Consider the following 23,883-nt stretch of genomic DNA (forward strand, 5'->3'; position numbering starts at 1 on the left):
AGTAGAGATGGGTTTCACCATGTTGGCCAGGCTGGTCTCAAACTCCTGACCTCAAGTGATCCACCTGCCTGGGACTCCCAAAGTGCTGGGATTACAGGTGTGAGCCACCATGCCCAGCCCCAGAAATGCTCTTAAAGTCCATCCAGGGAAGGAAAGTAACTTGGTTATTTGTCAGGGCAAAGGTTGGGGGCAGTATTTATTCCGCTAGATAAAATGTTATCAAAAGACAGTCTACATCTGGTTCAGGGTCCCTAGGGACAGACTGACCAGCTTTGTCTCTAGTTAGGGGGAGGATATTTTGGCTTAAGTTAGTTCGCAGGTCCTAGGTGGTTTTTAGATCACTAATGGCATTTTCCAGAGGCACTGAAAAGTGGGTTGATAAAAAGAGAGTGTAGATAAGAATCTACACTCTCCTCAATAAGATGGGCTGACGTCACTGTCCCCAGCCTGGGGGACAGAGGAGGGGCTGTACATGTGTGGCTCTGTAGTCTGGAGCATGAGGAGGTGACAGGCACTGCACACACCACACCCACCAGGCTATCTCACCTGGGCAGAAATATGCCAGTGAGGACCTCTGGGTCCAGGCTGGGGAGAAATCCAAAAATAGAGCAGAGTCCCCAGATAGGGAGTTTCAAGGATGACTTCAAAAGTGAGGTTGAGGCTTCTTAGGACATTTCGTTGTCCTGATTAAATGGCTGGAAAGCAGAATGTCTGCTGACAGGTTAATTAGGCTTTTCCTAGTGAGCCAGATGAACCAGCAACCAGGAGGGGCAGAGGTCAGCTCTGTGGTTATCAGCTTCCGAGGATGTGAGAAGGAAAGGTGGCTTTTATTCTGTGCGTGACCCGAAGAGGAATATTATGTGCCTGGAGTCTTGGAGGTTCAGTCATCCTGTGCGAGCATTTATGTTGTGAGAACTAGTTGCTTCAGGTTACTGCCTTTCATTCAAATTATAGTGAGTCCATATCAGTAAGCTTTTCAGAACCCTTGCTTCACTTAAAAAATATACATAGGCCGGGAATGGTGGCTTCTGCTTTTAATCCCAGCGCTTTGGGAGGCCAAAGTGGGCAGATCACTTGAGCTCAGGAGTTCAAGGCCAGCCTGACCAACATGCTGAAACTCTGTCTCTACTAAAAACACAAAAATTAGCCAGGTGTGGTGGTGGGCACCTGTGGTCCCAGCTACTTGGGAGGCTGAGGCAGGAGAATCGCTTGAGCCCGGGAGGTAGAGGTTGCAGTGAGCTGAGGTCGCGCCACTGCATTCCAGCCTGGGCGCCACAGTGAGACTCCATCTCAAAATAAATTAATAATAAAATAAAAATATATGTAACGTTTAAGCGGAGAAGAGTATTTGAGTTTCTGCCGGCCGTTTTCTAATTTGCCATTAGACTTAGCTGGGGCTGCTTTGTGTTTCCAAAACTGTTTTTAAGGTGATAAGAAGTTTGTATGCTTTTTTATGCTGCCCTGTGAACCACCCGGAGATCGACTAGCCACTGGGTCTTGCATTTTAATGGAGGGGAATAGTAGTGTGGAGAATATAAAATAGTAAAAACAACAACAAAAAATTCTCTGACTTCTCAGTGCTTTAAATGGTTTAGAGGAAATTCACCATGGCTAAGACACTGAGGCCTCCCACCATGTGTGGCCTAAACTTGACATTTTATAAAGGCAAACTGCACAGAGGAGAGTAACAAATAACCACACTTAATAAGGAGGCAGTAACTTCCAGCTCTTCATGATTCCAGCCAAGTCCAATGCCACAGTGAGTGGAAAGACAACTCGCAGCCAGCCTGACAAGGGAGTCAAGACAGCGCCCTCCTCCTCTGCAGGTTTCTGTGTTCAAATGTCCTCACCACCTTCTGGAGAGAGACCTTGTCTCTTTGGGATGGTTTTGGATGCAGCCTTGCATCACCTGAGAAGACACCTGGCCTGGAGCCTGGCGTGCAGCCGGTGGTACCTCATTTCTACCCCCACGCAGAGACGTTCCACCACCTGGGGCTCACGCCTATTGGGCTGTCTCCTAAACGTGGGCAGATTTCCTGGCATTGTAGGTAGTTAGTCCACCACGTGTTTCCCAGCCTCTCCTAGACAAACCAGTGTTTCAGCACCGAATAGCAAGGAGCTTGAGCTTAATTCCAGGTATAGTGGAGACCTGTCGAAGGCCCTAAAGTGGTGGATGGCAGTAAGCCTCAGTAGCTGAACTGTAGAATCTCCTTTGTTTTTGTAAAATTCATATTTACTCTGTTTTCCTTTAGGCTCCACGTGAAATGTACAGATCTTAAGTGTATAGGTCTATGAGTTCTGTCAAATGGCAGATGCATACCTGTGTGTAATCCACACCATGAGGATATGGGACATTTCCATCAGCCCAGATACATACACAGTGCCCCTTAGCAGTCTTCCTAGCCAACCACTGTTCTGATTCCTGTGCCAGCCTTTGTAACTGCTCGTGAAAATGACACACGTGCATTGTTATTACAGTGTCTAGCACCTTATTCTTTCTTATTGCAAAATATAGCTTAATAGCGAGTATTTTAGTGGCTTTTCAGCAGGTGGAGAGTTTGTAAAATAATTGTTTCCAACGGTACACATCTTAAATTACGTGTACTGTTGATCATTTTGATGTTCAGACATGGTTTGAAAAGCCTGCATTAAAAAACTAACATCTACAACAAAATGGGGCATATACATACAATGGACTATTACACAGCCTTAAAAAGGAATTAAATTATGATGTATGCTACAACATAGGCAAACCCTGAAGACATTATGCTGAATAAAATAAGCCAGACACAAAAAGACAACTGTTGCATGATTGATGGCATTTATATGAGGTATGCAGAATAGTCAAGTTTGTAGAGAAGGTAGAATAGTAGTTACTAGAGGCCAGGGGAGAGGAGAATAGGGAGCTGTTGTTTAATGGACATAGAGTTTCAATTTGAGGTGATGAAAAAGCTCTAGAGATGGATGGCATTGATGTGCACATACTTAATGCCACTGAATCGTACACTTAAAAATTATTAAAACGATAAATTTTATGTATATTTTATCAAAATTAAAAACTTTCAATTAACACCGTAAGCTACTGGAAAAGCCTGTGGTATTTGAAGAGGAACTCCCTTTTAAAAAAAAGACTAAATGTATTAATTGTGTTGTATTTATAGATCCAATTCCTTTTCATTTTAAAAAGAAGGAAAACAAAAGTATCAAAAAGAAAATAAGAATCTTATGCAAGCCCACCACCTAGAAATCTGTATCTTATTTTAGTGCATAATCTTCTTACCTCTTTTCTACGAATGTATTTTATTTTATTTATTTGTTTGTTTTTTGAGGTGGAGTTTCACTCTGTCGCCCAGGCTGGAGTGCAGTGGTGCGATCTCAGCTCACTGCAACCTCTACCTCCCAGGTTTAGGCGATTTTCCTGCCTCAGCCTCCTGAGTAACTGGGACTACAGGCACTAACCACCATGCCAGGCCAATTTTTTTTATTTTTAATAGAGACAGGGTTTTACTGTGCTGGCCAGGCTTGTCTCAAACTTCTGACCTTGTGATTCACCCCCCCTGGCCTCCCAAAGTGTTAGGATTACAGGCGTGAGCCACCATGTCTGGCACTATGCATGTATTTTAAAACAATATTGTAACCTTTCCCTACTTTTTATCATAGGCAGTTTTTCTTGATTTTAAATATTCATCTAAAATTTGATGAGTCGGGAGCTATGCTGTAAGGTGATAAAGACAGAAGAATGATACAAAGGACTTTGGGGACTCAGGGGGAAGGGTGGGAAGGGGTGAGGGATAAAGGCTACACACTGGGTACAGTGTACACTGCTCAGGTGACAGGCACACCAAAATCTCAGAAATCACCACTGAAGAACTTACCCATGTAGGCAAAAACCACCTGTACTCCAAAAATTACTGAAATAAAAATTAAAATTAGAAAAAAGTAAAAGAAAAGGTGATGATTAATGCTCCTAGCTTCCATCACATGGATATTCCATCATTTATTTAACCAATTATCTGTAGTTAATTTTCAAACTATTTGTTTTATTCCTATTATAAATAATGCCATGAAACATTTTTTTCTACAGAAATCTTTGTACACATCTGATTATTTCTTTGGTCTGGTCACAACACCCCCGTTTGCTAGGCTTCTGCAGAGCGGCCCCACACCCCTGTGTAGACATTGTTCCAGCTTTCCTTAGAGATGCTGGGTCTGGATGAGCCTGTGTCCCTGATTCTGGCACGCGGTGGGTGTTCCTCCCTTGAAGCTATTTTATTGCCCTATGACTTTGAGAATCTGCATTTTAGTTCTCTCCAGCCACACCATGTTGAACTCCTTCACATAATTTTGTTAAAGGTATTGTTTAATGCTGAGAGATCTACTAAGTTTTTCTTTTTCTTTTTTTTTTTTTGAGATGGAGTCTCTGTCAGTCAGGCTGGAGTGCAGTGGCGCGGGCTCGGCTCACCGCAACCTCCGCCTCCCAGGTTCAAGCGATTCTCCTGCCTCAGCCTCCCAAGTAGCTGGGATCACAGGCACCCACCACCATGCCTGGCTAATTTTTATTTTTTTTTTAGTAGAGATGGGGTTTTACCATGTTGGCCAGGTTGATCTTGAACTCCTGACCTCAAGTGATCTGCCTGCCTTGGCCTCCCAGAGTGCTGGGATTTCAGGCATAAGCCACTGCACCCAGCAGTTCTTCTTAATATAATACTTTTAAACTGCCTCTGGACTTTTATTTTTTAAAATAAATACCTTTTGGACCAAATATATGCTGCATAATGTGGCTAGGCATACTTGCGGGGAGGGCAGGGACTGTATTGGTTTTACTTCCCTGTATATCTGGGAAGATCTCACTTCCTGCAAGGAACTGCTTTGTCTCTAGTTAAAGGGAGGATGTTTGGATGCCTGGTACCTTTTGGACCAAACATGTACTGCAAGTGTGGTTAGGCATACGCGTGGGGTGGGCAGGGACTGTATTGGTTTTACTCCCCTGTATATTTGGGAAGATCTCAGTTCCTGCATGGTTCCAGACAGAGAACAGCGCTTTCTTTAAGTGAGTTCACCGGTGCTCAAGAAGTTTTGCTTCCCTGTGAACATGTGGGTGGGAAAGGAAAAAAAAATGTGCAGACCTTCCTACATGCCAGACCCTCAGTATGGGGCATGCACTGTGGAGAGTCACCTTCCCCATTTCGAAGATGAGTAGGTGAATAGCTTCTGGCATGTGGAGCCAGGCTTGTCTGACTCGTGGCTCATGCTTAGAGTCTCATAGGTGAATTTTGGTGTTGACAGCCTGTGAGAGAAAAGCAGAGCTGGTGATATTTAGGGAAAATCAAAGAGAAAAACGTCCTTTTTCCTTTTCTACCAGGCTGGCCATGTTTTTATCCATTTCACCTGGTCTTGCTATTTCAAGTCTATATCAGAGAAAAGGAGCAAAAGAGGAAGGAGAGGGTTCATCCTCATCCAGAAGTGAACTGAATTCCCAGGGCCTGTCCTGTGCTCTCCCAGTATCAGTGGTGCAAGCTGATCACCGCATGGTGGATAGAAAAATCACGGGCACCTGATAGTCAGGACCTCTGCACCCGCTGGCTCTGTGACCTTTAACAGAGAACTTGACCTCTGTAGGCTTCAATTTTTTCAACTGTAAATAGGGATAAAGGATTGATATACCTTCTTTTGGAGATCTGGGCCAAACAGACTGGATGTGAAAGTGCTTGAAAAGTATGAAATGGTGCGTGTATGTATGATATTATTGCAGAGACTTTGAGTTTGGTGTGCAGCTGCTATACTTGTTTTATTTTTATGTTTTCTTTCTTTCTTTTTTCTTTTTTTTTGAGACAGGGTCAGGCTCTGTCTCCCAGGCTAGAGTACAGTGATGTGATCATGGCTCACTGCAGCCTCCACCTCTTCTATTTTTTGTAGAGATGGGGCTTTGCCATGTTACCCAGGCTGGTCTCCAACTCCTGGACTCAAGCGATTCGCCTGCCCACTTTGGCTTCCCAAAGTGCTGGGGGCTTGAGCCATCACACCCTGCCTGTTTTTATGCTTTCTTGACTAACTGACTTTTCTTGCTTTGTATTCATTCACTGAATTGCCTTAAGGGGATATCTTTAAGCCAGAGCCAACTGGTTAGGGGCAGGCAGAAGCAAGCAAACGATAGATGATTGGGACACTCAGATATTACAGCATGTGTGTCAGCATGCCGCCTTTTTTTTTTTTTTTTTCCCCACTTTGGGGAAAAGGCCTTTAAAGCTGGATTTTCTCAGTAGTGTGCCTTTTAAAAACTGAGTTACTAAGATTTAAATAACATATGCTTTTTGAAATGATAGACTAAATTTAATCTTCATTTAATTATAGGCTGCTATTTGACACGGGCTGAGGGGGAGGGCAGCTACCATGTACCATGGACTCCTTCAGTAATCAAGTCATTCAAGAGGGACCAAGTCTTTCTCAATTTTGTTGACAATTATGATAATAACACACCATGGTGTTTTGACACAGTGTGCGATGGTTGCTTAATGAGATAAAAGTTGCAACCCACTTCCCAAAGTGCTTAGTATACAGTTTTGGAGTATTTTCATTATTAAATAATGGGGAGTATGGAACACAGAGGGCAAGAGTATATTCATGAATTTGTTCATTCAACTATTGTTTCTTGAACATTTCTGATGTGCTAGTCACTGAATGGAGTCAGCAAAAGGACAAATGCAGTCCTTGCCGTCAAGTGAGTCTATCTATTAATAGGAGGGCAAATAGACTAGGAGGCACTTAGCAAGAAATAGGATCAAGGCTGGGAGGAGGAGACCAGGGGCTTTGCTCTGGGATCCTATGGGAGGAATCCTTAGCCCATCCTCAGAATCAGGGAGGCTTTTTGTTCCAGCTGAGGCCTAAAGAGAATACTGCGTCCCCATTCTGGAAAGCAAGACAGATCCAGTGGAGGAATGAAAGATGCTTAGTATGACTGGAACAGGGAATAAGACCAGGGGAATGGCAGGAGGAGAGGATGGCTGGGTAAGCGAACCCCGACTGGGAAGGGCCCGGTCATTCAGGGTAAGGAACGTGGACTTGGTCCTCCTCAAAGTGGAGAGCTTTCTTAGTAGGGTGTGCTGTGCTCAGATTTACATATTTGAAAGATAATTTGGTTTCAATATAGCTACTGAATTAGAGGGAGGTGAGACCAAAGGCATCGAGACCAATTAAGAGGCTACTATGGCAACTACCTGAGAGACAGTGGTGGCCTGGTTCGGAGGGCTGGAAGAGAAAATAACCTACAATCAAATGGACTTGGCTCTGATCAGATAGGGTGGGAGAGGCTGGGGCAGTTGATGATGCCACCAAGTTTTATTTTATTTATTTATTTTAGAAACAGGGTCTCACTCTGTCACCTAGGCTGGAGTGCAGTGGCACGATCTTGGCACACTCTGGGGCTCAAGTGGTCCACCTCAGCCTCCAGAGTAGCTGGGACCACAGGTGCATGCCACCATGCCTGGCTAATTTTTAAAGTGGTTTTTTTTTTCTTGGTAGAGACTGGGTCCTGGTGTGTTGTCCAGGCTGATCTCAAACTCTTAGGCCCAAGAGATCCTTCTGCCTCAACCTCCCAAAGTGCTGGGATTACAGGTGTGAGCCACCATGCCCGGCTGCCACCAAGCTTTAAAAGAACTGGGTTGTGGCAAAGAGAATGAGTTCTGTTTCAGTCGTGTTAATTTGTTAGATTTAGTGAAATGTTTTAACTTGCTTGCCTGAGAGAATACAAGTTATGAATAAACAGTGGGAACAGCAAGGAATACTTGGCGTTGGATCTCTGTCTTCAGGACATTCTCTGTCAGTGGGAGCCGTTCATTTTTCCTACCTGCAAATGCTATGAATATTCATTTATCCCTTTAAAATATAAAAATGTTCTATTATAATAGTTAGTTCTCTGCCATTTGCCTTAATGAAATAGAAATACAGTGATAAATAGAAAGAGAAATAGTGACGTCGAAAATTCAAAACTATTTATGAATATTTGGCACTGGAATATATTAGGGTTTTGGAGGATACAAATTTCTCTGCATCATCGTTGTGCTCTGCTAAGGATAACATTACAGATGGACCAGGTGCCTGGTGACAGCGGAGAGAACCATCTGGTATTGAATTTGATGAGGCTCCCGGGTTTGCTGTATCTTTGTGTATAGTAAATGTTTACCATGTAAACAGTAGGGAGTAGACTCACCTTAGAGGGCTTCCTTGTATGGCTTTATGTTTGTTTGCATGTTTGTTTGTTTTTAGTATTGTCTATAGCTTACCATCTGGTTTTGATTCATAAAATTCACTTAAAATACACCTTTCTATCGTGCCACTGCACTCCAGCCTGGGCAAAAAGAGCGAAACTGTGTCTGAAACAAACAAACGAACAAACAAAAAAACACACATCTTTCTACAGAAATAATATATAAATCATGTTTAGGTTTCCAGGCCCCTCCACCTAAATTATTTTATTTTATTGAGACAGGGTCTTGTTCTGTTGCTCAGGCTGCAGTGCAGTGGCACAGTCTCAGCTCACTGTGACCTCAATGACCTCCTGGGCTCAAGAGATCCTCTCACCTCAGCCACTTGAGTAGCTGTGACCATAGGTGCGTGCTGCCACACCCAGCTAATTTTTTAATTTTTTTGTGGAGAGAGGGTCTCACTGTGTTACCCAGGTTGGTCTCAAACCCCAGGGCTCAAGGGATTCTCCTGCCTTGGCCTCTCAAAATGTTGGGATTACAGGCGTGAGCCACCACACCCAACCACCTAAGTGATATAACTCCTAATGTTATTTAGGTATTCTATATTTGCAATGAGGAGTGGACAACCATGCTGTTAAAATAGTAGTAATTGGGAAAAGCAGTATGGTTGAAATTTATTATTTGTCTTGATTAATTGTACCTTAAGAACTGTTGATTTAATTGCATTGTATGGTGGTAGTTTGTGGGAAGGTTGGTGCCAAGGGCTTAGTTTTAAACTACGGATGCACGTGGCTCATAAGCATGGTTATGATTATCTGAAAACTGACGGATGAGAGATGAGTGTTGCACACTCCCGGGGGTACCTTGACACGATTTAGCAGACAGGAGGGTGGGTGTGAAACAGATCTGCTTGGGTGGAATTAATGGGTGTGATGGGAATGAATTCTAGATCTTCTGCAGGATCCCACAGGACACCTGTGCTCTCCTGGCATCATGAACCCAGGACAGCTTGAGTGGGCTGGGATGGTGAGTAAGGTAAAGGAAGATACTGTGCATTCTTCCAATTGCACGTGAAAGACATTTTTGGGGGACAGGCAATATAAAGTTGTTGCCTGTAACTTGATATAATCTAAAGTATAGTAGTGGCCAGTTGTCTGCCACTAGGGACACATGTAAGGCAGTTTAAAATGTTTTTGAACTAATTTACACTCCAGGTGACAAAATAATCTGTACCACAAACCCCCATGACACAAGCTTACCTTTGTTAACAAACCTGCACATGTACCCCTGAACTTAAAAGTTAAATTTTAAAAAATTAATGTTTTTGCATCGAAAATAACTCATTTCAGTATGGTTAGAGAAAGGCTTGTTCTGAATGTCACTATCAGTAGCTGCTTGGACTTTAAAATTTCTCTTCTCTGTCCTGTAATTTGTTGTGACCTAATCATATGCTATGCGCCAGGCTAATTTCCAGGGGCCTTGCCTGTTCCATATCATGTTTCCTTTTCCTTAATTAGTCCTTAAGGGACATTCCGTTTCTTTTTCTTTTTTTTTTTTTTTGAGAGACAAGGTCTCACTGTGTCACCCAGGCTGGAGTGCAGTGGCACAATCACTGCTCACTGCAGCCCTGAACTCCTGGGCTCAAGTGATCCTCCTGACTTGGCCTCACAGCTAGCTGGGACTACAGGCATGTGTCACCACTCATGGCTAATTTTTAAATTTTTTGTAGAGACGGGATCCTGCTGTGTTGTCCAAGCTGGTTTCAAACTCCTGGACTCATGCAGTCCTCCCACCTTAGCCTCCGAAAGTGCTGGAATTACAGGTGTACGCCACTGCACCCAGCCCCAAATTCTATTTTTAAGCGTGTTATTGCTATGTTTTCTAGTGAGGTTAAAACACCTAACTGTATCCATTGATTTAGGCATACCTTCATTCAATTGAAATCGTCTTACAAAATAATGTCAAAAGCAGTGTTTACATTTACATTACTGAGAGACGCATAAGCTGCTAGGAAGCTCAGCATTTAAATGGGAATTTGGGGAAGTGAAAAGACTTTTCCATGATTGGACCATATCAATTTTGTATGTTACATCCATTGCTTACTTACATTCCTTTTTTTGTTTTTGTTTCTGAGAATTGTTCAAGTCATCTCCAATGTAAGGCAAATGCTTTAGATTGAGGGAAGTGGAAAGTAAGTGCTTAATCTAGTTTTTTCTTCTTTTTAGTTCAGCAGAAATGGACAGTCTTATTTCAGGATGCAACAAAATGAACATTGCCTTTCCCTTCCCTGGTGCACAATTCACATTTGTAGAACACTTCACAGTTTGTAAAATATATTTTCATTAAACGCAATAGTTCCACAATCCAGAGGCACTGGGGATGATCCCACCCATAAGAAGAGTGGGGCTGTCCCCAGGGGGTGTGAGATCCCACTGGCCACGTTTCTTTCCCTCCTCTGAGATGAACCTGTCTTCCTTCTGAGCCCGGAATGGCACTTCTGTGCAGAGCTTCTCTTGGAGCACAGAGGAAGGCAGAGTCCAGTCTTGGTGTTACAGAGAACTGCACGCAGAGGCAGTAAGAGGCAGAGCCACAGATAGCCTGGGATCAAAGGCCCCAGCCTGCAGCCAACCTTCCTTTTCTCTGAGTGTTGGTGTCTTAGGCCTCCTGTTTGTCCCCTTTGAGAATCATGCACTGTTGGGACAGAGAGCGAGGCTTCCTGGCAACATTGTGTGGGTCATAGCACAGCCTTAGCAGGATTCCATGTCATGGGCAGGTTCCACAGTCCACCTGGAATTCTCTTCTTATATACACTGCTGTTTTCCTCCTTAAACCTTCATAACATCACCACGCCTCTGCCTGCCCCCACTGCCCTCTCCTAAACTAATGGGAGCACCTCACAGTTCCTTATCTCTACCGCAGAGCATGACTTTCTTCTAATCTAATCATCAGGAGAAAAAAAAACTCAATGAGGGCTCTCTGGGCTTTAATCGGTTGTGCCTTCTGGCAGACGTCGCAGATTCTCTGCTTTTCAGCACCTTTTCATAAATCAGGTCTGTTTCAAAGATTTTTCCTGTTTCTGAGCACTCATTAGTTTCAGACTAAGTTGCTCAGCTTGCCTTTGTAAAGGGTTCCTTTCCTCTGCACGGCAGGCAGCTCCAGGAGAGGGAGAGAGGGCATCACAGCATTCACCCCGCCCTTCCAGGAGGTGCCATAGTAGAACTGTTGGCAGTGCCACACTCTGTCCCCATCTTACCGTGAACCCCGGAGGGGGGCTGAGGTGTGATTCCAGCATACTGTCCTGGCTTCTGGCTTCCATACTCAGCACACAGTAGGGACTTCAGAGGGCTTGCAGGAAATCAGCGGCTGAATGCCTGAAAATATAAGCTTTCGAATGCAGTTTGCTTAAGGTTAGTACAGATGTCCCCATCTCCTGTCAGCCAGAGTGCTTTTCTCCCTCTAAATGGAAGTATGACAAGCTGAGTTTATTAGATGACTTCCTAGACACAATACCTTGGTACACACATTTAGCTCAGGGCCAGCAGCAGGCAAGCCCACGATGCATGAATGTGCAGCCATGGCCCACCTTCCCCACCCAGGCAGTGGGGCAGCTCATCTCAGGCCGCATCTGGAAGCAGGTGGGAGTGTTGCCGGGCAGGGTTAGCCTTGGCTTGGACTTGATGTTCAGGTTCCTGTAAAGCCAGTGAGACCAGCTACTTTGAAAGACAATTATTCTTGGGTTTGTTGAGCAATCCTTTTGTGGTGAAAGGAAATATGCAAAAACATACCTTTCGTGTGAGGCGATTTTGCCTGAAGGAACGAAGTCAGGGTGATTTGAGTACTGAAACGGTGCCTGTTAGGAGCAGGTTTAACCTGGAGGGTACATCCTAGGGAGGTGAGATGTCAGGCAGGAAAGGGTGCGGAGGAAGGCTCCTGACCACCCTAGTTCACGCCCCCAGCCCTGAAAGTCCACACAGATGACCACCTTCTTTTGAGGATGCAGGTTCCAGTGACCGTGACAAGCAGCGTCTGCCTGGATGACAGTGTAACAAGTGTGTATTCTCATCCAGGGCAGAGGGATCGTCCGGCACAGCTGTGATTAGAATGAGCTCAATAGACCCAGATGTGAAGAGCAACATTTCACAAGAAGACTTTGTGATTTTATGGCTAGTAAAGAGCATTCTGGGCTGACTTTGCACTTTTGATCATCAGGGTGGGCTGTGGCCAAACCAAAAGCCTTTTAATGTGTCATATTGTATATCATGGCAGTGAGACCCGAACAGAGAATAACAGGGAAGTGATAATGATCTAAGAGCTAGCAAACAGTACTGTCTGTCGAGCTCACCTTCCCACCCTCCCTGCATCTATCTAATAAATAGTTTAATAACCCGTAATAATTTTCTCTGCAAATAATGTGAACAACCACAGTTTATGGAATACGTGTATACAGCTAACATTATGAAGAGAAAACTGCTTTGCTTTAAGGGATCCCGACTTTGTTACATTACTCCCCATTACCCAAACGGAAAGAATGTGGTCAAAAAATAGGCTGCTTTCCCTCTTCCAAATAAATGAGAAGGTGGAAGAGAAAAGACTTTTGGGACTTACCTGCCATACAAATCTGACAAAGAAGAAATCTGATCTCAAGTATGTACTAGTTTCTTAGCGACTGAGGTTGAGGCGAAGCCCAAAGGGGAAAGGATGGAAGTAAGCGTGGCGCTGAGAGACAGGACTAGCGGGATTTCCTAGGCCGACTAAGAATTCCTAAGCCTGGCTGGGGAAGGTGACCGCACCCACCCTTAAACACGGGGCTTGTAACTCAGCTCACACCCGACCCATCAGGTAGTAAAGAGAGCTCACTGAAATACCAATTAGGCTAAAAGCAGGAGGGAGAAGGGGGACAGCGTTTTAGTTGATAAAACAATGTTGTTTTAAAAACATGCTGTTACCCGGCGGGTCTTTGTTCTTAGAGCTCCCAAGATGGTGGCAAGCCGTTTGTTCTCTGACCTGGGGTTCTTGGCCTCATGGATTCCAAGGAATCGAACCTTGGGCCCTGCGGTGGATGAGTGTTATGGCTCTATTAGCTCTATTAGAAGCCGTGGGTCACGGAAGAGAACCGTGGAACCCAGCCACTAGTGTTCAGCTCGATTAGGACAAACTGGGCACTTAGCTGCGCAGGAACAATGGCGAGCCTCTCGCCTGATCGGGAGCAGCAGCGGGCACCTCGCTGGATCAAAGTGCAGCGGACTCCCCGCCGGATGTGGAGGGGTGGAAGTCAGCAGCCGGTCTGCAAGGGCAGTGATCAGCAGCGGTGGATGGCCAGCAAAAGCTCAGCTCGAGCCGGAACAAACACGGAGCAGAAGAGTGTGCAGTTGCAAGATTATTTAACAGAGTGAAAACAGAGCTCCCATACAACAGGAGGGGACCCCAAGGGGGTTGCCACTGCCGGCTCCAACCCCTGGGTTTATATCCCTATCATTGTCCCTCCCCCTGTGCTCTCAGGCGATAGATGATTGACTATTTCTTTACCTCCTGCTTTTAACCTAATTGGTATTTTAGTGAGCTCTCTTTACTACCTGATTGGTTGGGTGTGAGCTGAGTTACAAGCCCTGTGTTTAAAGGTGGGTACAGTCACCTTCCCCAGCCAGGCTTAGGAATTCTTAGTCGGCCTAGGAAATCCAGCTAGTCCTGTCTCTCAACAGAATCTCGCTCCATCACCCAGGCTGGAGTGTAGTGGCACAGTCTCAGCTCACTGCAACCTCTCCTTCCTGGGTTCAAGTGATTCTCCTGCCTCAGCCTCCCCAGAAACTGGAATTACAGGTGCAAGCCACCACACCTGGCTAATTTTTCTTTTCAGTAGAGCTGGGGTTTTACCACATTGGCCAGGCTGGTCTCAAACTCCTGACCTCAAGTTATCCACCCGTCTCAGCTTCCCAAAGTGCTGGGATTACAGGCGTGAGCCACTGCACCTGACCCAGAGTGTAAAACTTTGAAAACAAATTTAAAATTCTAATTTTTTCCTGTCATTTTCCTAGTGTCTCGTAAGAAGCCATGGTTATTTGAAAGCATATGGTCTTCCTATATTGGGTAGGAGAAAATCTCTTTATCCTAAGATTGTCAGAGAGACTGGGTCCATATCTATAGGCACAAAATAAATAGCTCATTACTGTGCCAATCCATATGCTTTGTGCTTTGGCAGCCTGAGCAGTAGACTGTCACCCAGCTGATGTGGCCCTATGCAGTTTTTACTAACCCAAAGGACAGCTAGAAGGACCAGGCCTGCCCAGACCAGGCTCACAGGAGTCCCGATGGAGGCCTGGATGTGCCGTCCTTCTCAGCGGCTATACTTTGTCCGCTGAGCAGCCCTGGGACCTTGCTCCTTGTCTGATGCAACATGCAGGTTCCAGGGATTTCCGAGTGGAACCTTTCTCCCACAGTCAGGACTCAATACAGTCAGGATGCACTAGCACAACTGTTTTTCAGAGGCACATCCCCAGCCTCCGCAGCAAAGGAGACTTTATTTCCAAACCAGTAACAGCGCCTTTTTTCCTCTTAGTGATCTCTGTGTTTTTACTGGCTACATAAGCATTCACTTTGAGGTGCAGCTTTTTTCTCTTTCTTTTCTCCAATATAGATGAAAATAATAAATGAAAAATTTTGCTTTTGTTAACCAGCCACTGTGTCTTTAGTAGTTTACTGGCTACCTTCCTGGCCTAAGAGCAATGCTTTTTGCCTTTGATGCAGCACCCTTCTTCATCCCATAAGGCAACCTGTAAGATGGTCATTTGAAAATCAAATCAAAAGCTCTTGGTTCATTCTTTTTTTTTTTTTTTTAGACAGTCTCCCACTGTTTCCCAGGCTGGACTGCTATGGCACGATCTTGGCTCACTGCAACCTCCGTCTCCTGAGTTCAAGCAATTCTCCTGCCTCGGCCTCCCGAGTAGCTGAGACTACAGGTGCATATCACCATGCCTGGCTAGGTTTTTGTTTTTTTGTTTTTTTTTTTTTTTGCATTTTTAGTAGAGAGGCAGTTTTACCATGTTGGCCAGGCTGGGCTCGAACTCCTGATCTCAAGTAATCCGTCTGCCTCGGCCTCCCAAAATATTGGGATTACAGGGGTGAGCCACCACCCCTGGCCCTTGAGGTTTCTTTCTTAACCGTGCTCTTCCCTGGGTGTCAAATGTGTGTGCTCTCTCCTAAGTTAATTGTATTGGGTGATGTACAACAGGTCTCCAGTAGAAGCAGCCCAAGAGACAATACTCAGTTGCTTCTCTGGGACTTTGTCACTTGCTCTTGAACCATTCCATTGCTTATATATGAAATAATTCAAAAAGACATCCTTTGAAAAGCTGAGGGACTAAAAACCACATGAAATTAATTATTAAACAAGTCTTGTTGTCCACTTCTTATCCTAGTTCAAACTCTACTAGCTGTTAAGCTGGATATATGTAAATGTCATTGTAAATATGGCTGTTTTCCCACTGCTCTATAATGAGCAATAGCACGGCATTGCCTGTACGGAAAATTAAAGGAAAGCAGGCGGGAATCCTTGTATCATGGAAATAGTAGACACTTAAGTAACAGTCTTTAATCTTTTAAGATTATGACCTCCTCCTGGCAGTTTGACACACTGCCTTAAGCATATTTACCAAAAGATGCTCAGAGATTAGGATTTGGCTGCATCAAAGTAAGTTTTACGACTGGGCGTGGTGGCTTGTAATCCCAGCACTTTGGGAGGCCGAGGCAGGTGGATCACTTGAGGCCAGGAGTTCGAGACCAGCCTGGCCAACATGGTGAAACCCTGTCTCTGCTAAAAATACAAAAAATTAGCTGGGCGTGGTGGCAGGTGCCTGTAATCCCAGCTATTTGGGAGGCTACGGCAGGAGAATTGCTTGAACCTGGGAGGTGGAGGTTGCGGTGAGCTGAGATCGCACCATATCACTCCAGCGTGGGCAACAAGAGTGAAACTCCATCACCAAAAAAAGAAAAGAAAAAGCTGACTAGAATCTCTTAGTTGGTTAAAAAAAAAAAAAAAAAAAAAAGCATGCGTAGGGATTTTCTCTGACCAGTTTGCAGTCCTGATGTAGTAATCTGTTACCTTTGGCTCATAGCTAATTAGACATGTCCTTGGTTGCCCAGCACCTGTGGTAATTGACCAGGGTTGTAGGACATTAAAGGCACCCCACAGAGCCCAAGGTGGAGAGAGTCAAATTAGGCACTGCCTAGCACCCTGGGTGGATTGAAACCCAAGAGAAACACCAGCACTCTCTGTTTCTTCTGCAAGGGCTGGTCCCAGAACAACTTCCTCTCAAGTCACTGTCAACCCAAGTCCTCGTATAGGGGGTTCAGAAGTCCCTGTCAGAGAATTACACTCTATGGTAAGGTCACGAAAATCTTATAAGAAGATCCCAAGATAGCTCCTCCGGGACATGTACTTCTAAACACACCATTTTGTTTATTTTATATAACTGTCTTCTTTTCTTAATAAAACCAGAAAGGTAAAAAAAAAAAAAAAAAAACGAAACTAGCAGGGTTTCTTCTGCCAACAATGATGAATTCAAATCTCAGCATAGTGGTTTCAGGCACAGGACAGATGGAAGAAAGACAGTTCTGGACTCATTATTCATCCGGGCTAGACTCTTACCATATACACTCGTTAAATAAAGAAGTAAAACAATACCCATTTTTGGTTTTTGCCAGAGTAACAAAATAGAGGCGTTACTGGAAGCGAGCTTCTGTCAACAGCATTAATCTGGATGTGGAAGGGTGGGTACCTCATTCAAGTCCTCTTTGAAAGTTCAGTTGTAGAAAAAGGATTTTCTTTTTTTTTTTCTTGCACGCTGAGGTAAACAGGAACAAAAGAGCAGGAAGAAGTTGATAATATGATAGCTTGATAAGTAATTTCTCCCCTGAGGGCAACATTTTTAAATAGAAAGTTGATACCAACCCTATGGCTCCAATCCTCCCTGAAAGATGCTCCTAGAAACTTGGGAGTTCTCTGAGACCAAGACAATGAGCTTGTTATGCACAAAGAAAAGAGGGGTGGGGAGAAACAGGAAAGGCAGAAATAACTCTCAAACTCAAAACAAACATGAAAAATCCCTCAGTTCTCAGGAGTGTGCTGCCAAACAAATCCCAAACCTGCAGCTCCACTTGTACTACTGCAGAGCAGTCACAGACAGTGAAAGGGGTTCAGCGTTCAATAACCACCTGTGACCACCTTCCTGTTGCAGTTACAAACCAAGCAAATAGAAGGTTCTCCCTGACCTCTGTTGTTTCTCCAGATCTCTAACTTGTAGCTAAAACACCCTAATAAAAACCTGAATATAGCCACCGTGAGCGCTTAGCAAAGTGAGAGCAAGGCTGAAGCCTCAGAAGGTTGCAGTTTAGAGCATTCATGTCTTTCTTTAGGTGAAGGACCTCTTCTAAGTGAAAGTTTGCTTCTTTTGAGCCAGTAGCCAAGAAATTTGGCAAAAGCACTGAAATATACTGTATTTTGCTAGAAACACGTTAGGCCAAAAGTAAGGTCAGAGAAGCTTGGCAAGTGAAACAACTGTGCTTTTAGAAAATAAGCATGCCTATTCACTGATTGTGCAGAGAAAGATAGGTCTATAGGAGAGGTACATAAGACATCAGAACTGTCCCAAGACTTGCAGCCTTGGGGATATCTATATTTTAAAGGCTTTATGTTACACCACACTCGGGGAGTACTAAGGCACAAGGCAGAGTGAAACAAATCACTGCCGCTTAGTGAATGAAGTTGTTCTCTCTGCAACCAAGTGTCTTATTGGCTCTAAGGTGAATGTGAACTTGACTCCGGGTCAGATCTTGTGGATGACACAGGAACACGGTTTTTCCCTTTTGTCCCTCTCTCCTTGGAGTTACAGGAGGAAGAGAAAAATGTGGTATCCACCAAAAGACATGATATCCTGGTTTCTACAGTAGTTCATGTTTATATTTACATACTGTATATGCAAAATGTGTGCCCACTGTGTGTGAATGGTACTATCTGGGCTCTGTCATTTAGGAAGTGGAGGTTTCATTATTGTAACCCTTAAGTTATCCTTACTGCCTCTTTTCCATCATCCTCCCTCATCCAGAGAATAACTCACGAGGGAGCATACACTGAGGAGGTTAGCAGAAGGTTGTTAGGGCGAGGCAATAGGAGAGAAATGCATGTTAAGGTTGAGTCTTCTCCCTTCTTGCTCAGGGTCTGTCAGTCTGCCCTGGTTTCGGCATTGCCTAATTCACTTTTTCTGCTACTGTCAGATAGGCTCTTTTTTTTTTTTTTTTTCGCTAATCCCCTGATAGTTGTTTGGGAGGAGGACTCTTGTTAGGGTCTGGTGCATTATAAAAAATGAGAGCCAGCCAGGCGTGGTGGCTCACGCCTGTAATCCCAGCACTTTGGGAGGCCAAGGCGGGCAGATTGCCTGAGGTCAGGAGTTCAAGATCAGCCTGACCAATATGGTGAAATGCCATCTCTACTAAAAATGCAAAAATTAGCTGGGCGTGGTGGTACACGCCTGTAGTCCCAGCTACTCAGGAGGCTGAGGCAGGAGAGCCACTGGAACCCATGAGGCGAAGGTTGCAGTGAGCCAAAATTGTGCCATCACACTCTGGCCTGGGCAAAAGAAGGAGTCTGTCTCAAAAAGAAAAGAAAAGAAAAGAGAACCCTGGTGTCTCTTCAAAGGTCTCGTTTGTTAGGGAGCTGAGTGGCCCAGGAGATGGGCTGTTGCTGCTGAGTTGTAGGCAGTTAGCAGCGTCTGAATGTTCTAATTACTTAATCACTCCTGGGCATCTGGCCACAACTTAAGACCCTCTTACCTTGAAGCTCTCAAAACAGACTTTGCCGTCCAGCAGCAGAATCACAATGGGAACACAGCATGCCGAATGGAGGCGAGGAGTGGATAGAACAGATCTTCTCTCTAGGAATTTTCATCTGTTCTGCCTTATAATGTTCAGAACATCCTGTTCTCAGTGCCATTACTGAGAGAAGAAAGGGAAGAAAATCACCACCCGTGGGTGATATGATTGCTCCTGCATGGCTCGTGAGCACCCAGTGAACGAAGAGACACTTCAGTGTGTCGTTCATACTTGGGCTTGATAGAAGAAAACCCCCCACTCCCTGTCTCTGCAGTCTTCATCTGTTCCAAGTCCAGCCCAAGAAACTTGGGTGAGTGTTTCCTCAGGACACTGTAAACTAAGGGCTTTGATACTCTGTAGGCTGGGATGATCAGTCCATTTTAGTTCCCCCAAGTCTTATGCAGATTGAGACACAGCTGGTCCCTAAGGAAGGCTGTAGAAGAGAGTCTGTGTCCTATAGGCCAAACCATGCTCTCCAAAACTGAATAACCAGGACTATCCTAGGACTCCATAAGACATTGCCGAACTGGCTTGGACCCTCCAGGCCAGTCTCATTGGGGTATTCCTTGGTCAGAGCAGTTCTCTGCCCTTGACCATCAGGTATGCCAGTGAGCTGAGCCTTTGATGTGATTTGCTTATGCCTGAAGCACATCAGCAATCTCCAGGCCCAGCAGGTGCAGAAATGACTGGCAAGGCACTCAGCCAGGTGAGAAACCCCACCCCCATCATCAGTCAGTATTATAGAGAGGACCCTAATTAGCTGTCTGCCATCTCCACCTTACAGCAGGCTGAAATGGTGGTGTAAATTTCCTCCCAGGAAATAGCCTCCTATATATCTCTTTCCTAGGAATTCATCTAATTTTAGTGAAAGCATTTATCTATTTAGCCTTTTATTATCTTCTTGGGGTGCAGATTGCTCAAGGTTTATTATCTCTTTGTAAAGCACTAATCCTTTTTATTTTTCTTAAGACTAACTCCCTAGAACTTTAGAATTGACACCTAATTCTGGAATTCTAGGATTTTGGTGAACTAAATAATCACATATTGACACATGCCACAATATAGGTGACCCTTCCAGACTATGATAGGTGAAATAAGCCGGTCACAAATAGACAAATACTGTCTGATTTTATTCATATGTGGTACTTAGAGTAGTCAAATTCATAAAGACAGAAAGTAGAGTAAGCGTTGCTGGGGGTTTGGGGAAAAGATAGCTGGGGGTTAGTGTTTAATGGGGACAGAGTTTCAGTCTTGCGAGGCAGAAAAGGTTCTGGAAATGGATGGCGTGGATGGTTGCCAAACAATGTGAATGGATTTGGTGCCTCTGAACTTCACACTTAAAAATGGTAAATTTTGGCCTGACGCAGTGGCTCACACCTATAATCCTAGCACTTTGGGAGGCACTTTGGGAGGTTGGATCACCTGAGGTGTGGAATTCGAGACCAGCCTGGCCAACATGGCAAAATCCCATCTCTACTAAAAATGCAAAAATTATCCGGGTGTTGGGGCAAATGCCTGTAATCCCAGCTACTTGGGAGGCTGAAGCAGGAGAGTCCTTGAATCTGGGAGGCAGAGGTTGCAGTAACCCGAGATCGCACCATTGCACTTTTGCCTGGGTGACAGAGCGAGACTTCGTCTAAGAAGAAACAAAACAAATGTTATATTTTATGTTATGTATATTTTATCATGATTTAAAGAATAAGTTTAAAAGATTATCACAGATTTTATGCATTAATTATTTTCCCTTGGAGCTCTTAAGAGGCCTAAGTTTTCTCTTTTGTTTTTTAAATAAAACTTTGTCAGCTCTTCATTCCTCTACCCATTTTGTTTGCTCAGTTCTACCTAACGATTGTAAAACCTGTCCTCTCAGTAGTGACAATTAGTATCCTCATGCATATTAGTCGTATATATCCCCACTCAAAACTTTCAGATATGAGTTGTAGGCTGAAGGAGAAAAGACCGTGATTAAGGTGTTAGCCTGTCAAGTTATAAAAAACCAAATGGCGTAGTATGGTGGAGCAGCTGTGATTTTTTTGTCTGAGGCTCCACTCAGAAATGTCCTGTTTTCCCATTTGTTTTCCCTTTCCATAGATGTCCTTGCAGTCACCTTCCAGGATGCCCCTTGGCTATTTTTAGGTGTCAGAACCTTCCCCTTTCCTACTGACTGTGAGGAGGATGTAAATGCCTGGGCATCATTAGAAAGCCAGGGAGAGCTCATTTAACTGTATATATCAGTAGAATTTTGAAGCAGATAATTTGAAAATGTATAATAATACTTGCTAAATCAGATCATTTGTCATTTCTAGAAACCACCTCATGAAGCAAATTCATAAGTATCCACTTTGGCTCGAAACAGGCAGCTAAGTAAACCATTAGAGCAACTGTCACAAATCAAGAAAATGCACAACTTGATATACTTTGGATCCCAAATCTAATATGGTAAAATCCAGATTCTGAAAATCAGAATTTGGTAGAGCTCTGGATCCAGAAAAGAATACCCTGTGTTTTTTTTATTTTTCCACATTCAACAGTCACCTTCTTCCTAGAAAAATGCAGCACAAACAACTTTCTTAATTTGGTTTTGTCCTAGGGCAAAATAGAAAATGGTGGACACTTATACCCTGCTGGATTGCTATACCTTTCCTTCTTAAAAATCTTTAAACTATATTTTGAATACAGAAAGAGGAAAAAATAAACTATTCTTAGAAAGTGCTATGGAAATTCCTCACCCTGGCCAGACACTTCACTTGTGGAGGATAGAAGAGCATTGGATCTCTTCACGAGCAAACCCAGCATGTTCAGAGAGGCGTAGTAAGGGTGAGAGCACATGTTATCTTCCATCTTTTGTAAGGTAAGAACTCCCTTTTTAAAACATTTAAGAACTTCTTGAATATTCCTTTGCTTATTCTCAGATGATTTCTGTGATGTTCACAGTGGGGTGCTTAAGTGTCTTGGACAAGGTCAGCCTGAACATTTATTAGGTTTGATCACAAAAACCAGACATTGGTAATTTTCTATGATTTGAGCTGCTGTTGGTGAGATGGTACTTGCCAGTCAAGGTAATGTTTCTACCTCTGATGGGGAACGTACTTGCATCTTTACATCCCTTCCCACATCGCAATAAATACTGTGTCCCGCAGACACCCTCAAATGCACGAAGTATCTTATTTACAGTGCAAAATTAGAATATTGAAGATGAAAGACTAAAAATGAGTGCCATTAGGACTTTCATTCTGTTTTCCAGTGTCTTGAAGTTTCTTCTAGGAAAGACAAAGTTGACGACTTGACCTTTGGTGGTCTTGATTTCAGCCTGAAGGTAACATGAGTTTGGAGACTGATCAAAATCTAGCAAGCCTTGAAAACAAAATGAAACAAAAACCCTTTCTTATACTGAAGAAGAAAGAAAGGAATCTCTGTGGGTTTTTTTTTTTTTTTTAAACTGATAAGACTTTGAGTTGAGACTAGAAGCATCTAGCCTCAGCTTGGCAGAATGTATTGTGATACCGCTTCTTTGAGAAGATCAAGTATGACATTGAGCCAAAACCCTGTCTGTGCTTGAGTGTCTGCATGTGTTCAAGTTATGAAGTTTTAACTTATCTATGTTAGCTTTTTTTGCTTGCTTTTTTTGCTTTTTTTTACTACTCTTTATATTAAAGATTATAATGAAAGAACATATCTTTCCAGAAATAAAAAATTAGTCTACATATTTCTGAATTTGGCACTTAGGTTTAAATCCAAGGATTCAAGTCAGGATGTGAAGATTGTGAGTGCTGTGGTCGCTATGGCTGCATACATGCATCACTCCCTCATATGTCCCGTGTTTTACTTTGAAGACCTTCCCCCCCATTAAGCTAATGTGGCACGAGGCTCAGGTTGCTAAAAGTGAGGTAAGGGTCTATTGGATAACTGGGTGAAAATCACTTTAAGGATCTTTGCTAAGATTTTTATGAATAGTTTTTCACTTGGGTTGTTGTTCAAAGGGAGTGTGATGTCGTTTAGCATTAAAAAATACCCAGATCTTCAGGTCTTTGCCTTCACGTGGATAGCGATTTGGTTCCTTGGCCAACATACGCACACCTTAGGGGCTGGGAGGGACTTGGCTGGGTTTTGGCCTGGGCACACCTGCAGTTTGTATACACTGGCAGAAAAATTCACACCACGGAGTGTTTTGTTATGCTCATTAAGTGATTTATTGAAAAAATAAACCATTTTGAAACCCTCCTTTATCAGAAAGTGTGCAGAGTCATCTGCCAAACAAAATAATACAGTTGGAATTAAGCGAAGCTCCCCTCAGGACTGGGTATTTGTGTTGCAGCGTGTCCCATCCTCAGCCTCCTCTCTGGTCACCCCGAGCAGCAGGGGTGCGGTCCCCCAGGGGCTGCCACTCACATGTGCCCCAGCAGGGCTTTCCAGTTTCAGGCCCGCACTAAGAAGAGCATACATACCCCTTGAGTCCAAAGACTTGTTTTCTGGAGTTGGAGCGCACTGCTCCAGGCTGTGATTTTTTTCTTTCTTTCTTTTTCTTGTTTATTTACTTATTATACTTTTAAAAATCTTTTTTATTATTATACTTTAAGTTCTAGGGTGCATATGCACAACGTGCAGGTTTGTTATATGTATACATGTGCCATGTTGGTGTGCTGCACCCATTAACTCGCCATTTACATTAGGTATTTCTCCTAACGCTATCCCTCCCCCCTCGCCCCACCCCATGATGGCCCCGGTGTGTGATGTTCCCCACCCTGTGTCCAGGTGATCTCATTGTTCAATTCCCATCTATGAGTGAGAACATGCAGTGTTTTGTTTTCTGTCCTTGCGATAG

At 43.9% G+C, this 23,883-nt stretch overlaps 1 protein-coding gene across 1 annotated transcript in view; it reads left to right on the forward strand.

The window, feature by feature from the left end:
• Window positions 1-23,883, forward strand: part of ANKH (ANKH inorganic pyrophosphate transport regulator) — a 166,416-nt gene that overhangs the window by 19,962 nt on the left and 122,571 nt on the right. The gene's annotated exons all lie outside the window — the stretch shown is intronic.

This window comes from Colobus angolensis, unplaced genomic scaffold, assembly GCF_000951035.1.
Source record: "Colobus angolensis palliatus isolate OR3802 unplaced genomic scaffold, Cang.pa_1.0 Scaffold327, whole genome shotgun sequence".
Taxonomy (NCBI): domain Eukaryota; kingdom Metazoa; phylum Chordata; class Mammalia; order Primates; family Cercopithecidae; genus Colobus; species Colobus angolensis.